Raw genomic sequence first — 12349 nt, forward strand, 5'->3', positions numbered from 1 at the left:
ACCTTCAGAAAAGACTACCTAACATATAAGTTTATATTCGAATAGGGACCATTTCACTTTCGCACTGCTTGCACTAAATATCTGCTCCCGGGCAAACTGACTGACGTAGTGGTAATATTGTTCACTGGTCACTGCGTTCAGTTGCGATTAAAATCAAGATAACAACTTTAGGTAACGTAATATAAACCCCAAATTCTACGAGAGGCGTTCAGTAAGTAATGCAACACATTTTTTTTTCCTGAAAACAGCTTGGCTTTTCAAGATTCGAATGATATATTATTTCCCGCTCCTTTGGATAGAAAATCCTATTTTTCAAAGTAGTCTCCGTTCAGTGCCACAGCCTTACGCCACGTTACAGGGAGATCCAGTATGCCTGAATGGTACCACGCTGCTGGTCGACGTCGACCCAGTGTCTTGCTGCATCAATAACCTCCCCATCATCCACATACTGTTTCCCGTGGAGTGCATAGCTCCTTGAGCCAAACAGATGGAATTCGGAAGGTGTGAGATCCGGGCTGTAGTGTGGATGAAGGAGAACAGGTTTTATGAGCTCCTCTCGGGTGGGGAGATCTGTGTGTGGTCTTGTGTTGTCTTGGAGAAGGGGAAGTTCGCTTGCTCTTGGTGGCGACGAACGCACTGAAATCGTTTCTTGTGTTTCCTGAGCGTATCACAATACACCGCAGAATTGATCGTTGCAGCAGGGGATGAAACAGAGTAACCCCTTCAGAATCCCAGAATACCAGAATATAAAACCAAACACGTTTCAGCCGTCTAATTTCCAAGCTGTTATTTTCTTTGGTTACCAGTTTCAACGATTTCCTACGCCATCTGCTGGCCCTCTGACCGACGTGTAGGAAGATTCCAACCTCGCTTCCGGTCAAAATAAAGGTAAGCATTCAAACACTGGTATCTGTAGATTTCTGCTTGAGACAGCAATCACCTTCAACCATCATCTGCGGACGGCTGAAAGGAGTTTGTTTTGACGTTCTGTGCTGAACTGCCGAGTCCTGCAACCATTTCTGAAAAGAAGGACATATACAGTCCCAGCAGACAGTCGTCGCGAATTTACCGGTTTAGGGTGCGGCTTTGAATTTCTTCGGAGGAGGCACAGCTGCGTGCGCCCAACCGGCAAGCAGGAGCTTGAACAGGTCTGCGAGACCTCGTTGCGATGATGACGCCTCGCCCAGTGTCTCACTACGCTTTAGTTCGCTGGCAGGCGAATATCTGTGCTGGTCTGGTTTTCACCAAACAAACTGAGTAGCAGCTCTCTGCTTGGAACTCACTTCCGTTAATTTTTAAGGCTGCATATTATGCCGCCATCCTCCAGAATTCGTGCAACTATAGGGACTGAAGCCATATTATTTAACGATGTTCCAAAACAAATTCCACATTGTTTCATCCGAAATTTTCCGAGGAAAAAATGTTTTCCATTACTTATTGATCGCCTCTCGTAATAGAAGACACAATGTTTTAAACCATGCACGGCAGGGAAGTTCTCTGGTGGCACGACTGAACTGACGAACATCATCGTGGTTCAGCTAATTTGCAGGAGATATACAGAGGGGTCCAAAAAATGTATCCACTGTTTTAAAGTCCATAACTGCAAACTAATTGCAAGAGTTGTCTCATCTTTGGTAGTGTAATAGTTTGTAGTTCCGGCAATCGCCACACAAGCATTGTATTGCGTTGTTTTGTTTTGTCAGATGACACTCGCCAGATAGCGTTTTGTACTTAGTTGCATCTAGTTACTCGAGTAAACATGGCTGGCGCAAGGCTTACATTCGATGAAAGGAAGTCACTTTTGAAGTGGTATTTTTAAGTACGAAAATATTAATGAGGTTCAACGGCAATGGCGAAATGAGTATCAAACAGAGCCACCGACATGTTTAACGATTCGTCGCATCCGAAACAAATTTGAAGCCGAAGGCTGTGTTAAAGATGTACACAAACAACGACCTGGACGACCTGTAACAGTAACAAGTCCAGCTAACTCCCGTCGTGTGTTACAACAGTTCACTCGCTCACCACAGAAGTCTGTGGGACAGTGTGCCCGTGAAACTGGTTGTTCAAGTGTTCGGCGTATTTTGAAGACAGCAAGGTGGAAGTGCTACATCCCACGACTGCTACACGCAATGAACGAGGACGACCCAGATAGTACAATGGAGTATTGCGAGTGGTTTACTAATATGGTGCGCCACGATGAAGAGTTTGCTAAGATAATTGTGTGGTCCCATGAGGAACAGTTCAGACTCAATGGTACAGTAAATCGCCACAACTGCGTCTACTGGGCCGCCGAAAATCCGAACTTCCAAGTAAAGAAGCCGTGAATTTGCCAGGAGTAAATGTGTGAGGTGGGTTGTCTTAACGGCACTTGATTGGGTCATTCTTCTTTGACGGCACAGTTACTGGTGTGTTGTACCTTCAGAAGCTTCAGACATCCATTTTACCTGCCATCCGCGACGTGTATGGAGACGGAGGAGTTTACTTCCAACAAGATGGTGCCCCAGCCCACGACCAAAATCGTGTTAGGGCATATCTCGACGAAGATCTACCAGGAAGATGGATAGGCCATAGAGGTGCTGTGGAGTATCCACCACGTTCCCCAGACCTAACTCCTCTGGACTCTTACGTGTGGGGAACGCTAAAGGACGTCGTTTATCGACAAAAGCCACGCAAATTGGATGAACTTCGAGCATCCATCTTATTTTCATGTGCAGATATCCAACCGAACACGTTGCAGTCAGTAGTTCGTGCTGCAGTTCAACTCTGTCAATTAGTTTGCAAGTTATGGACAACAGTGGATACATTTTTTTGGACCCCTCTGTATTTAAATGCTGTTGATCGCAAATAAGTCTATGTGTTACTGAAAGCCGGCCGCGGTGGCCGTGCGGTTCTAGGCGCTCCAGTCCGGAGCCGCGCTGCTGCAGCGGTCGCAGGTTCGAATCTTGCCTCGGGCATGGGTGTGTGTGATGTCCTTAGGTTAGTTAGGTTTAAGTAGTTCTAGGGGACTGATGACCGCAGCAGTTGAGTCCCATAGTGCTCAGTGCCATTTGAACCATTTTTTGTTACTGAAAAATGTATCAAAATCCCTACAGCAGTTCTGAGATTAGCCTTCACATAGTGAAGGAACAACGCGGAGACTGACTTTAATTTATGACATTCACAGATATTTAGGGATGTTAACGAATTTCTCTTGTCCAGGAATGCTTTTCTTGCTACTGACGGTCTGCAGTTCATGTTCTGCTTGCCGTAATAATAAAACAGCTCTCCTAGAGTCTCATTTCGTAATCTGATTTCTTCAGCATCACCTGATTAATTTCGACTACATTCCACTACTGTTGTTTTACTTTTGTTGACGTTCACCTTCTAACCTGTTTCCAGGCCACTATGCTTTGCGTTCGACTGTTGTTCCAAACGTCTCGTTCGTTTCACAGTTGTTCCATGTATGGGTTGAATAAAAGCCTTCAAACTCGACTACTCCTGCCCTTTCATGTCATTCGACTATTTTAACTCCAGTCACACTCCTGTTCAAGTTGTGATTAACATTTCCCCCTCCCTGTCTTATATCTTTTTCTTTCTGACTTTCCAGAGAGTGTCGTTCAGTCGGTACTGTGAAACGCTTTTCCCCTGTACCACAAAATAACACTATACGCCGTCTGTGAGTCATCCACTATCGCCCTGTGATTGCACAATGCGGGATGGCAAGATGCTGGCGTGGCGGAGCCGGCAGTTTGCCTGAAAGCCCGCGGGGTCTCGCCAAGTAGCTGAAGCGTGGCAGCTGCTGCTGTCAGCGGGGGACCTTGAGAAGCTGTGCTGGGCGGCCTACCGTGCGATTGGCCTGTTCAACTTCTCAGGATCCGACGTCTCGAACGCTGCTGCTGACAGGTTCGGAGTCCATTGGTGTAACTTTGTACCGGCGTTACTTCACGCGCTCGCTGCCTGTTTTCTTTCTTACGCCACAGTTGGAAGAAAAAGGATGACATTTCAACTATTACAGGGTCTACTGATTGGTAAAACTGACACAGTTTATAGTACAGGGTAGTAGAGGCAAAAAGTTGTACCAGTTATCTGTCCGCAATCAAGTCTTACGTGACATAATTGCTCATTTTTGTTACAAGTCGTCACTGGAAATTGGAAATTAGTGGTAAGGAGTACGGAACCGAACTGCTGAGGTCATCGGTGCCTAGGCTTAAGCACTACTTAAAATAACTTACGCTAAGCACAACACACACACCCATTCTCGAGGGAGGATTCGAACCTCCGATGGGGGGAGCCGCGTGAACCGTTACAAGACGCCTGAGACAGCGCGGCTACTCCGTGCAGCGCCGACACTGGATTCAGTATGTACTGTCTGACATCGGACTTCGGAGAGTGGAGTTAATCTATTTTCTTCAGACTTATACACACTGAAGGTCAGTGTCCGGAAATCGGTTTCCTACAGCACTGCCATTCAGTTCTCAGAAATCCTGGAAGAAAATTGCCTTTGAAGAGTAGAATTCTGAGCTCGGTTAAGAACAACACATTTATAATATGAATGTGCGATATCTGTTCTTTCTGACATGTCCGAAAGAACAGGTACCACACATGCATATAATCTGATAGGTCTAGCAAGGCAACGAATCCTCCTTCTTCAGTGCGGATGTACAAATACGCCCGACCTCCTGTGGGAATCTCGGAAGAGCGAATATGGACGAAATGGATTGGGGCAGAGGATAGATGGCGCTCGATGGGGTGTGGATCGGGCATGATGTGAGCAAAGACAGTCTATGCAGCGGCGGTAGCACTGTGTTGCTGATGGCGCAGTGGTTACCGCACCTGCTTATTAACCAGGAGATCTCGGTTTCGCATCCCGTTGAAGCACATATTTTCACTCGTTGCGCCGATTCCGTGTAATGTCCCAATGCAGCTGACAGCAACGATCCTTCCCTTTACTTTCTTCCCCTCTCCACCTTCAATTTACATATAAGAGCACATTTGTTTGTTGATTAAAATCTCCGTCAGTAGGTGAGATCTTAACGTAATAAAATTTTAATCTTAATGTCGCTTCTTTGAATCTCCCAAGAAATCAATTTTTTACTTTTAGTGGAAGTTCACATCAATTAACAAATGCAAATGTTATGTAAGAAATGTTGAATCATAATTTTTAATTAAAAAACCTTTTTAATTTTAATTGTTATTTGAATACAAATTAGGTATTAAGAGTAAATTAAAATTTGATACAAAAGTATGAAACATCGAACAGAAAATATAATACATTTTTGTAACTAGGGATTGAACAGTATTAGTAATATACGTAATTTTCTCATTTAATAAAAATGCATTTCACATGTCTGTATTAAATTTTAAATAGTTTCATAAGACCAGTAATTAAAGATGAAAAGATGATATTTTCATTAAAAAGTAATAAATGAAAATTTTAAAGCAATACACTACCTGACGAAAAAACCGAAGCACCTAGCAGACATATTTGGATGTCAGCGTAACTTCGTACATGTACACTCCATGGATGGGTAGGTAAACGATTAGTCTATAACGTAACTTAAATTTACGGGCAGTATTTTCATAATTTTTCACAATTTTGCGAGAGAAGGTACTCAAAGTCAATGAATGGTTTGTATCAGGGAAAGCAGTGATGCCGAGAAAGTGACATCTTGCAACATATTTAAAGGAACATATGCTGTGCGCAAGCTGTCATTAGTTTTAAATAGATTATTAATAATCATTTTGTAAAAGCATCTGGCTGATGGGCTCTCAGATTTGACAGTTTTCAATCCGCAGAATAAAATAGATGCAGTTATGATGGGGATCCGCTTGGGGCTTTCCTTTCGGCAGACGAGGTAACCTTGCGCCGCCAAACCGAGTGCAAAGCGAGAGAAAAAACTGTTGCTGATAGACAGGCATACGGTGCGGACGCAAGACGGTTACCATATTTTCAGCAATGCTGGATATTCTCAGATAATGATAATAATCTGATGTGGCAGAATCAGGTGATGGGGAAACGCCTCTGTATCAGTTGCGGAATGCAAGAGCTTCCAAACTAATGCCAGTGGCAAAAATGAGCGCGGGTACTAAGGGCATAATGGCAGCGACGAGCAAAATGGTTTGTTGCAGCAGTGGGTACCCGTCCTCAGAAGTGAAGACAACATTCAACTGCCACATTATCTCAACAGCAGCAAATCACCATTTAAACGTTCGAGGTAAGGAGGATCTTACTTTTATTCACATTATGATAAGTGTAGACGGCTCAGTCAGTATTGTTAAACACGTGATCCAATTTTGAACAATAGAGTAACGTAACACAAACTAATAGTTGTAGAGTGTTATTTACCTAAACAATTTCCTGTTTTCACTATTCAAATGACTTCACGTAAAACACTACTGGCCATTAAAATTGCTACACCACGAAGATGACGTGCTACAGACGCGAAATTGAACCGACAGGAAGAAGATGCTGTGATATGCAAATGATTAGATTTTCAGAGCATTCACACAAGGTTGGCACCTGTGGCGACACCTACAACGTGCTGACACGAGGAAAGTTTGAAACCGATTTCTCATACACAAGCAGCAGTTGACCGGCGTTGCGTGGTGAAACGTTGTTGTGATGCCCCGTGTAAGGAGGGGAAATGCGTACCATCACGTTTCCAACTTTGATAAAGGGCGGATTCTAGCCTATCTCGATTGCAGTTTACAGTATAGCGACATTTCTTCTCGCGTTGGTCGAGATCCAATGACTGTTAGCAGCATATGGAATCGGTGCGTTCAGGAGGGTAATACGGAACGCCGTGCTGGATCCCAACGACCTCCTATCACTAGCAGTCGAGATGACAGACATCTTATCCACATGGCTGCAACGGCTCGTGCACCCACGTCTCGATCCCTGAGTCAACAGATGGGGACGTTTGCAAGACAACAACCATCTGCACGAATAGTTCGACGACATTTGCAGCAACATGGACTATCAGCTCGGCGTCTATGGCTGCGGTTACCCTTGACGCTGCATCACAGACAGGAGCGCCTGCGATGGTGTACTCAACGACGAACCTGGGTTCACGAATGGCAAAACGTCATTTTTTTCGGATGAATCCAGGTTCTGTTTACAGCATCATGATGGTCGCACCCGTGTTTGGCGACATCGCGGTGAGCGCACATTGGAAGCGTGTATTCGTCATCGCCATACTGGCGTATCACCCGGCGTGATGGTATGGGGTGCCATTGGTTACACGTCTCGGTCACCTCTTGTTCGCACTGACGGCACATTGAACAGTGGACGTTACATATCAGATATGTTACGACCCGTGGCTCTACCCTTCATTCGATCCCTGCGAAACCCTACATTTCAGCAGGATAATGCACGACCGCATTTGGCAGGTCCTGTACGGGTCTTTCTGGATACCGAAAATGTTCGACTGCTGTCCTGTCCAGCACACTCTCCAGATCTCTCACCAATAGAAAACGTCTAGTCAGTGGTGGGCGAGCAACTGGCTCGTCACAATACGCCATTCTCTACTCTTGATGAACTGTGGTATCGTGTTGAAGCTGCATGGGCAGCTTCACCTGTACACGGCATCCAAGCTCTGTTTGGCTCAATGCCCAGGCGTATCAAGGTCGTTATTACGGCCAGAGGTGGTTGTTCTGGGTACTGATTTCCCAGGATCTATACACCTAAATTGCGTGAAAATATAATCACATGTCAATTCTAGTATAATATATTTGTCCAATGAATACCCGTTTATCATCTGCATTTATTCTTGGTGTAGCAATTTTAATGGCCAGTAGTGTAATTTGAGTAAATGATTGTGCTTTGTTTGAAGTTTACAATCGCAATGAACTCTTGTTGTTGCAAACGTCGTAGGAATACGGCATTGAACGCTGCCTCAAAGCTAAAGAGCAGTGAACAAAATCAGTGGTCGCTTTTCTTATTTAAATTTACTGCCAATATGTTTCGGTTAAAGTAAATTTTCATAACTGGTTATTTTAAAGAGATCGTGATTATGACAGCTTTTTTTGGTCACACTGCACATTAGAGATTTTGCATTACTACCCACAGTGCTACAACTCACTTACAGCCAACTTACCCACCTTGTGTCTGAGTTTGCACTAAGTTGACCTAAAAAGACGTAAACCTTTCAGTAAAAGTAAGTGATTTTTTTAATACAAAGAACTCAAATAAAATCAAGTTCAAAATTTAATCATATTGACGTTTCCTTCAGAAATGTTGAATAACATCTGCTTCGTTAGAGCTGGCGACCAGTCATCGTAGTTTCATGTAGATATTTTCAGGGGTATGCTCTTGGTAAGCGACTATCGTTCTCGTCATGTCTCACAAAGGACACCTACTGTTGTGGAATCTGATTGGAACCACAACGCGCTTAAGTAGTGCCTAAGGTTGGCAGCGATTTACTTTGTGTGACGTTCAGACCTTTGTTCTATCGTATATCGCACCCTTCGAATAACGCTGACTTTTGGTGATACAGTTCGGTAGTATGAGGTGCCTTATCACATTAGGAAAATACATAAGGAACGGCGGTCGAAAGTTACTTAAACATTTTGCAGTGGTAAGATTTCGTTCCAGTCCTACTAGAGAATGTGCCAATATGCGGACTGGCCGGTAAGCTGTCGTGTCTTGTAGTTAAAATTAGAAACCGTGCTACGATAAGATACAGTGGGTCGCTCGTACGTGAACATAAAATACTACCTCCATACACCAGCATGTCGTCTGCTGCCGTGCGGGGTGATTTGGGTGCGATGGGGAGGGGAATGCAGTAGTCATACCGCTCTCCCGGCCGTTGCTGGATCTCCAGTTCAAGTTTGTTGTTCAAGCTGTTCTTGAATTGGTTTCTCTAGGCTGAGAACTCCCACTTAAAGTACTCCTGCCAAGGACATAGACAGAGGTGTAGTCTAGAGGGTACGAAGCCCATCACCCTCTCACCCACTCAACATATCGCCAAAATGAAATCACACACGATTTAACTGCCGTGTAACTAAATTGAAATTTCATTTTCACTGATATAACGAAAAAGGGATACGATCTGTCGAAAATCAACAAAGTAAAACTCCTCCCGCACAGGCCGTGAAGGCCCAAAGGTATCGACTGGCCGCCATGTCATCCTCAGTCCACAGGTGTCACTGGAAGCGGATATGGAGGAGCACGTGGTCGGCACTCCGCTCTCCCGGCCGTAGGTCACCTTTCGCTACCGGAGCCGCTACTTCTCAATCAACTAGCTCCTCACTTTGCCTCACAAGGGCTGAGTGCACCCCGCTTGCCAACAGCACTCGGCAGACCGCATGGTCACCCATCCAAGTGCTAGCACAGCCCGACAGCGCTTAACTTCGGTGATCTGACGGGAACCGGTGTTATCACTGCGCCAAGGCCGTTGGCTATCAATAGATTTAAATTATCAGTATATCGATAGAACTTGAATCTATCTCCATTATACAAAACCAACTGTTGCACATTGTTGGCCTTACATAAGCCCAGTTATTTTGTTTTGTTAATCAGCTCAGTTCTCCTTGCAGTTGAGTGTAATATAAGTGCTGCGGTTTATTGCTTTTGTTCTGAGTGTTTTTGCGACAGTTTCTGATTGAAGGTACGATCGCAACAGGAAAGAAGAGGAAAACCAATTCCAATGCTGATATTGTAAGTTAAAAATATGTGCTATAATAGGCTACTGAGCTCTGTATAGCAGTAGAATATTATAGGTCACGCAGGATATGGTGGCCGATACCCAGTGACCAGTTTTCGTCCAAAGTGCTCGACGAGTTCATTCGTTTGTTCAGAAGGGGAGGCCGAGAAGCGTTGCCACCTTTCGGCCAGTCGGCTATGGTAGAATCGACGCGCACGCTCTACAATCTTTCTCAAATGATTTTAGAGAAAACATTCGATAAAATAATTTCATTTATGGTTTATTTATAGCTTTAAATGTCATGTTCATTGTGGTGTACCAACGGCTTCGTTAATGGTCATAACTATGACCATTACGAGGAACTAAGACACGCGAGAAGTCCAAAAAAGTTTGCAATGAAAGATAACAGTCGCTATGATTTTGCGTTTGGTGCATGTTACATAATACGTTGCTGCGTATGAAATGTAGGTAACATGAATTTTCCTGTTCACTTGTGAGGAGGTCTCGATCGGTCACCAATCTAGAGGAAATTGATCTGACGAAGCGCACTCACTTGCGATCGCATCGCGCCAGCGATAAAGCCAGAGTGAAATATCCACAACATTCCTCATGTTTCATAAATGGTTTGCGATATCGAAACGAGAATTTAGCAAGTGATAAAACCCAAAGAGGAGAGTATTTTTCCGTGTGGGTATTACGCAAAACTACATTATCTACCGTGTTATTCCACCAACTGCAGCCTTTTCCGATGAAAGACTATTATTTTTAAGAGTCATCGATAGCTGGTGAAAGGAAAAATGCTATGGGTTTTGGAACAACATAAGTGAAGTCATCACACGCTCATTTTGTACCAAGGATGTGCATTTTCATAACATGCTGACCTTACTTTTCTTCGGTTTCTCACTTCATAAACTTAATAAACCACTGTTCCTGAAATTCCTCTCAATTCCATCTACACAACATGTTAGTAAGGCGAGACTGTGTAAACTCTGCTGAGTTTTGGCAAAGAAAGTAAATCTGTCGGTTTCACTCAAAAATCTGCAGTCGTGATACTTCTCTGAAAGCTACAAATGATTAACACAACCAGGCGAAAATGAATCGCTGCATTTTAGGCGGAATTCTTGTTAGATACTAACCAAAGAAGAGGTGACAGATATGTTGAATGAACACCACGCAAGGGTGGCCATGAAGGCGCACCGCTAAATATTTAGAAAAAATGTGAGCGTAGGCCTCAGTATAAACGGCACTTCCCTATCAGCCCACGGCATTCCCCCAACAACGCCTGCCTACAGCCCCACCACTACCCCTCTGACCACGCGTGCCCTGCCGTTCGCGCATCTGCCGTCCACGGTACTGTGCGTGCACTATGTACTAGAGTCGCTACCTGGAGAGTCGTAGAACTTTGGGGTTGCAATATTTCAGCATTTCGCAAGGCAGCGAAGTGGTAAATGTTGTGGTTGGCAGGAGGGCCAACAAATGGCTCTGAGCACTATGGGACTTAACATCTATGGTCATCACTCCCCTAGAACATAGAACTACTTAAACCTAACTAACCTAAGGACATCACACTACACCCAGTCATCACGAGGCAGAGAAAATCCCTGACCCCGCCGGGAATCGAACCCGGGAACCCGGACGCGGGAAGCGAAAACGCTACCGCACGACCACGAGCTGCGGACGGGAGAGCCAACACCGTGTTACTAGAGGAGGCCGAAATGCATGCGTTTTAGCTCACGCAGGCTGGCGTGAGGTCCGGAACATGACAAGGATATTAGAATTTAGAAAAACGGACGTAGCTGGTGGAATACTTAACTTTAATCCATTAATGATGAATGTCGTTCTTTACGGTACATGATTCACAATCTCAATAGTAACTGAATATGGCGCCTTGCTAGGTCGTAGCAAGAGACGTAGCTGAAGGCTATGCTAAACTATCGTGTCTGCAAATGAGAACGTAAGTAGGCAGTGAACCATCGTTAGCAAAGTCGGCTGTACAACTGGGGCGAGTGCTAGGAAGTCTCTCTAGGCCTGCCGTGTGGCGGCGCTTGGTCTGTAAGCACTGATAGTGGAGGCACGCGGGTCCGACGTATACTAACGGACCGCAGCCGATTTAAAGGCTATCACCTAGAAAGTGTGGTGTCTGGCGGTGACACCACAGTAAACAAAACTGTAAGTAACATTAAATGGAAATCAGTGTATAAAAATACACTTTGAGTAACTGTATCACCCAAATATCATGGCAATCAACATGTAAGTAGGCTGTTTAGGTTTTCTTATTGGTAACGCCACGTAGCGCTCTGTATGAAAAATGACTGGCTGTGCTGTGTGCAATCTGTGGCTAGTTTGCATTGTTGTCTGCCATTGTAGCGTTGGGCAGTTGGCTGTTAACAGCGCGTAGCGTTGCGCAGTTGGAGGTGAGCCGCCAGCAGTGGTGGATGTGGGGAGAGAAATGGCGGAGTTTTGAAATTTGTAAGACTGGATGTCATGAACTGCTATGTATATTATGATTTTTCAACACTATTAAGGTAAATACATTGTTTGTTCTCTATTAATATCTTTCATTTGCTAACTATGCCTATTAGTAGTTAGTGCCTTCCGTAGTTTGAATATTTTATTTAGCTTGCAGTAGTGGCGCTCGCTGTATTGTAGTAGTTCGAGTAACGAAGATTTTTGGTGAGGTAAGTGATTTGTGAAAGGTATAGGTAAACGTTAGTCAGGGCCAT

General features: G+C 44.4%; 1 pseudogene; it reads right to left on the reverse strand.

The window, feature by feature from the left end:
• Positions 1 to 9264: 9264 nt before the first annotated feature.
• LOC126485481 (5S ribosomal RNA) lies at positions 9265 to 9382 on the reverse strand (annotated as a pseudogene).
• Positions 9383 to 12349: the final 2967 nt, after the last annotated feature.

The sequence above is a fragment of the Schistocerca serialis genome, chromosome 6, assembly GCF_023864345.2.
Source record: "Schistocerca serialis cubense isolate TAMUIC-IGC-003099 chromosome 6, iqSchSeri2.2, whole genome shotgun sequence".
In the NCBI taxonomy this organism is placed as follows: domain Eukaryota; kingdom Metazoa; phylum Arthropoda; class Insecta; order Orthoptera; family Acrididae; genus Schistocerca; species Schistocerca serialis.